The sequence below is a fragment of the Halyomorpha halys genome, unplaced genomic scaffold (genome assembly GCF_000696795.3).
Source record: "Halyomorpha halys isolate HHAL.00 unplaced genomic scaffold, Hhal_1.1 Scaffold2390.1, whole genome shotgun sequence".
Classification (NCBI taxonomy): Eukaryota; Metazoa; Arthropoda; class Insecta; order Hemiptera; family Pentatomidae; genus Halyomorpha; species Halyomorpha halys.
Window position 1 is genome coordinate 45887 of NW_027112768.1, and position 6287 is coordinate 52173.

The following is a 6287-nucleotide window of genomic DNA, read 5'->3' on the forward strand; positions in this document are numbered from 1 at the left end:
GTAATACCTCCATCTGAGTTCCTTAAAGAGGCCGAAAAAGATAAAGTATGGAGTCTCAAAAAATCCATCTATGGACTCAAACAGAGTGGCCGTTGTTGGAACAAAAACCTACATGAGAAACTAATAAAGATTGGTTTTCAACAGTCGAAAGCAGATCCCTGCATTTACATTATGAGGAATAATAAATCTTGTCTAATAATAGCAATCTATGTTGACGATTTTATATTATTCTATAATGATCAAGTTTTGACCTACCGAATCAAAGAAAAATTAAAGGAGAATTTCGAGATGAAAGACTTAGGAGCAATCAAGAGATGTCTTGGAATGGAAATTATTCGAGACCGTGTCAACAGGAAAATCAGCATTTCCCAAAAATCATATGTAGAGCAAATTCTGAAAAAATTCAATATGGATAAAGCTAAGCCGGCAAGCAGCCCCATAGAACCTGGACTAGAATTCACTGAGAATGAGAAATGAGAGGAAGATGATTCTAGGAGCATTCCTTATCAAGAAGCAATAGGTAGCCTGCTCTATCTATCTCAAGTTTCCCGACCGGACATCACCTTTGCTATTCATCTTCTCAGCAGGTACAACAATAATTATAGAAGAGTACATTGGAATGCTGTGAAGCGATTACTGAGATACATCAAAGGTACGGTAGATTATAAATTGACTTTTTCTAGAGACGGAGGAGAGAATTTGAAGGTGTACTGTGATGCTGACTTGGGGAATAAAATAAATGAAAGATATTCAATCACAGGCTATTGTTTTTTGATCCAAGGTGGTGCAATTATTTGGAATAGCAAGAAGCAGAAAACTGTTGCCTTATCAAATTGTGAAGCGGAGTATATGAGTATTTCTTCGACTCTTCAAGAGATCCTTTGGATCAGGAATTTGGTATCCGAAATCAATCCTAGTGTAGAGAGTGGACCTACTAAACTCTTTTGTGACAATATTGGTGCATTAGAATTGTCTAAAAACTCTATAATTAATGATCGATCTAAACATATAGATGTTAGGCATCATTTTATTAGAGAACATATAAAAAATAATGATGTTTGTGTAGAGTATATTACGTCTGATCAAAACATTGCGGATTTCTTAACTAAGCCATTGAGTGGTCTTAAGCATAAAGTTAATGTTGAAAATATTGGTTTAATGGTTTAGATTTTTTTTGGTTGTTTGACTTTAATTGTATTTCAAAATTTAGAATTATGGGGGGGTGTTAATATTGTAATCCTAAATTTATTAGTAAATATAGAAGGCATATGTTCATATGTTCATATACCCTATTTTGTTTCTTTTTCCGCTAGATTGTGTGATTGTACCTAGTGTGAGTGTAATGTAATGAGTTTTGTGAGTAATAAAAACCTTGTCTCTCGAATCTAGTTTTATTTATGAACCAACATTAAATATCCACAGCAAATCTGTGAGGCATAGTTCTTATTGAGAGATATCCTACATGTCTAGAAGCATTCCTTGGGCTCGTCCAGGACATTGTGTGAATTGCCATTAACAGATTTTTTCAAGTAGTCAAATAACACTATTTGATCTGCTTCAAACTGTTACGGCTTGAAGAGCTTCGAAAGGCCTCCTGCAAGCATCTGGGGGCATCGATGCAATGATTAAGCGGGTTTTCTGCTGTCCTGAGCGCACAACTTTATCCCGTTAAAAAATCATCAAGGCATTAAAATGTATGTATTTGTTCAGATGGACACATTTCATTTTTAATCCTTGGCTAAAAGTAGTCCTAGAAGTTTCGGAAATAGTTTTTATCATGGTAGATTCGTATTCTTAAATTCTTCATCTTCAGTCTTTCACTATTGGAGTTTTAATGGCAAACAGGTGAGCTTACGATCTAGAGTCAGCCACAGGAACCCGCTCAGCGCGTAAAATGATCTTGTTAATAACTGGAAAATTAATAACCATTACAATGCATCACTTGTTTTATTACAATATTTAAACTAACAGGATAGGGAGGTTATCAGGTAATCAGTGTTGCCACAGTTTCTCCCCCACTTATTTTTAGACTACAATGATTTTTTGGACACTTTACATACTACACACTTCACCCAATCACTGACTTCTGCCCCTTATCCTTCATTTCATTACAAAATCCTTGTAGCGAGTAGGTGGCCGACGTACTCGTTGAGGGTGACTTCTTGGTTGAGGGTGTTGTTCTGGTTCAGGTAAATCACTACCTACCCTGTCTGGATCAGGTTCTGACGGGATTGTCGCATCTGGACTCTTAGACTCTCGAGCTGGACTTCTTGGAATATTCTTGAACCTTGGAGATAGACTCCTTGGTATGTCAAATGACTGGCATGGACCAAATATTATTTGCCTTTTAGGTTTGGGAACCAGTGTAGATCTCAGCTGATTGATGTGTCTTTTAATAGATCTTCCTGAAACCAGCAAAACTTGGTAATGACGAGTGCCCGATTTTCTTTGTATTTCTCCAAATTGCCACACTTTTCTATTGTTTATATACAATAGAACTTGGGTTCTCTCTCCCACTTTGAAAGACCTGCAGGAATTTGAAGAGATCTTTGAAGTCTGTAGCATGAATGTGAAAATTGCATCTAAACGGATTCTCATCTGGCGATGAAGATACATTTCGGCTGGAGAATTTCTGCAAGCAAGAGGTGTTGCTCTGTTTCTTCAATGGGACACGTCTCATTTGCAGCCGACTTTAGTCTGTTTTATAAAGTCCAAACCTTACGTTCAGCTAGACTATTTGTAGCAGGATGTCCCGGTGCAATGAACTTTTGGAAGATTCCATTCTCTGTGCCGTAAGTGCGGAATTCCTCACTCTGAAAAATGGATGGGTTATCAGAGACAATTACTTGCAGATATCTATGCAAAGCGAATATAATTTCCAATAAATAGATAGTTGAAAAAATGCTAGTTGCATTCTTGCTGATTTTTATTTCGGCCCACTTAGACTTAGCATCCACAACAAGATAAAAGTAGTTTTATTATGGGCCGTATGGTCTAAGTGAATCCTTTCTCAATTCTCCTGTGGAGGATCCCAAAGATGGACCGGAACGTTCGGAGGATTTGCGCGAGTCCGAGAACAACTTTCACAACCTTTGACCAAACGCTCGATAACTTTGTCAATATTCGGCCAATAGACATATCGGCGGGCAAGCTGCTTAATTTTGGTTATTCCAAGAATGGTCTGGTGAAGCTCTTCTAGAACACTGGAACGTAAACAGCTTGAAACATACACTCTATCTTGCCGGAAAATAATGTTATCCACTAAAGTGTATAACACAAAAAGTGCGTACTCGGAATCTGTAGTGTAACGCCTGAGATCAGTCATGATTTTCACAAGCTCTGGATCTGTAGCTGTTTTCCTTTTGATAATAGCCGCTGTTACTGCAGACCTTGAAATATGGAAAAGTGTGTCTGCTCATATTTGGCACATCCTCGTCGCCAACTATAATGATCTTGTTAATAACTGGAAAATTAATGATAACCATTAGAATGCATCACCTGTTTTATTACAATATTTACACTAACTGAATTAGGGAGGTTATCAGGTACTCAGTGTTGCCACAGCGCGCCACATCGCCTGAAAGAAATGCGAAGTTTATCAAGTCGTAACATTTTGATCAAAACCAGTTCATCAAGTATTATCTTTACTATATCTATAAAAAAATTGCATTGCTCTATAAATACCAAATCATTGTATATATTATCGATATATGTAATTCACAAAGACATCCTTAATGAGCCTAAAACAATTCACTATTAAAACTGTTAATGTGAGATGTAAAAATTCATTTTTTATTGTATACACGTTGCTGTGTGGCAAACTGTGAATATATCGATTGTACCGTTTTGCAAAGGTTTGGTAATAGTCGGGAGGTTGCCATCAAAGCCGTTGTGTGCTGTGTTCTTTGTTCTCACTACAGTAAGAACGTTTTATGTTATCTAACCGTAACAAATAAAACAATAAGAACAGTAAAAATATTTTGTTTGTGTCCATCACCACCACGTTCAACAAAAATGCCTATCGATGTTACTGTTTTCTATGGGATGAATGTATAATCTCATTAAGACGAATGCTGTAGATTTCCCTTGTGCCCCTTGGGGATTCTATCAGTATTTTTTTCCATTTTTTATCTCTTTAACTTCGTACCACCTTCCTTTCCATACATCCCCTATTTTTAAGGACAGGTTCCCCTCAATGTCTAGTGTTATTTCGATGACTTACCCATTCATCCTAGTTTTTCGATCCTAGCCTATATCTTATTCCTACACACCTTCTAGCTCTGGTAACACTGTAAATGAATGAACACGAAATATCTGGAGAAAGTACGAAAGCTTTTTTTCTTTCTCTAAGAAAGAAAATTATGGATCTAAAGAGTATGAGAACTGCAGATCTAGATTTCTGTTGACCTGATACCATAAACTGAGTGGTCATTATGTGAATTTAGGCCCAAATTTCTCTGAAAAGGTTCCATTGGGGTTCGTATCTCCCTTTTGAGCTTGTGCAGTGAGCTGAAGTCGTAAGCTATGACCCAATTTTTTTTTGTTATGACTGTGCATTAATACTGGTTACAGGTCTTGTTCTCCTCCAATCGTCACGTTCTTTTTCCGACGCCCTCTAGTTCCTGGCTCTTAGGATATTGTTAGCATCAGCTTTTGTCTCCCTCTACATCTTGTTTCTTGAATTGTTTGTATTAGCTACATTTTTGGCAATTTTAGTTCCACCAGCCTTGCGATATGCCCTACACACCTAAAACGCCTCAGCTTTATTGTTCTGACATCTGCCACTCCAAAGTGATTTTATAGCTCCTGGTTTGGGCGTCTCTTACATTCTTCTCCAACTTGTATACCACCGAGAATTCTACTTTTTTTTTCGGAGATCAGGAGCTCTTTTTTGGCAGTTTTAGATGCTATCCAACACGAAGATCCTTTTTTTGATAGAGGTTATAGAAAGTATTCGCCTCTTCAGCTATTTTCTTATGTTAAATTAGCATCGGTTGACTTTGGCTATCCTGTTTCTAATCTCAACTTTGGAGTAATTTTAATTTGTGACTATAGATCCCAGGTAATTAAGCTCAGGAACCCATTCTAAGTTATGGGGCTCAATGTTTACCGTCTCCCCTGGTTTAGGAGGCTCCTCCGTCACGTTGTACTTGGTTATGGTGTCATAAACTTCTAATCCAAGTCTTCTATCGGTGTCCTCCAATGTAAGAAAAGCCTCAGTCATAGGCTAAAAGGAGTTTCCTATGATGTCCACGTTATCCGCATAAACCAGCTATTGGACTAGTCTAGTGACTAGTGTGCGCATTGGACTTTTCTTGAGTGCCTAAGCCTATTTCTCTTATAGCCTTCTTGAGTGCTAAATTAAACAAGATACAGGCCAGTCCATCTTGTTTCCGGAGTCCTATTCTTGCTTAAAATTTCACGAATCATTCACTATTCACTATTCACCCTAACCGTATAGCTCACATCCTTCATACTGAGCTTTATCGTGCGTTTCTCAGATAAATTAAATTCTCTGAGGGCTCTGTATAGTTCTTCACACATTATTCTGTCATCTTCTGCCTTACTGTCTATATAAAGATGGTATGTTTTGGTTTTAAATTCGAGCTCTCTTTCAAGAATGGTTCGAGATGGACCTTACTTCCCTAAAACCATACTGTTACGGACTGAGTGCACTTTCAGTGGTGTTTAAATAAAATTTGAGATATCTTATAGGTTTAGGAAAGTAATGAGATGCTTCGATTATTGATGAAAGCCCTTTTGGTGTAGGGCACATATACCAATCTGTAGGCATCACCTTACCTGTCTGTATTACGAGGATGAGGTCTTATGGTTTTAATATCACTTCCACCACTTTTTCACAGGAAACTCGGCACAATCCTTATGTTTTTTGAGCTTGCTAATAGGATGGCCAATCCCATCCTAAAAAAAGGGGTTCAATGTTCATTTCTTGTTCTTCTATCCATATTTATCAATTTTTTTGAATAATAATTTAAAGGTAGTATTTTAGTGGATGATATGAGAAATTAAACTCGTTTTCTTAATCCTTGCGACGATGTAGTAGGTAACACTGGTTTACCGTGGATCGCGGCGCAATAAAGTACTGGCGTGCAGACAATATTATTAGCGGTTCTTTAGGCTGTTTAAGCAAGTGATGAAAATTGTCTTAATAACTAGATTTGTGTAGATCAAATGCTAATTGATAACCTCAATTTTACCCTATTTTATTGAAGTAACTTAATGTTATATTATACTTTGAAAAAATTAAAAGAGGTGAGGATTTCGTA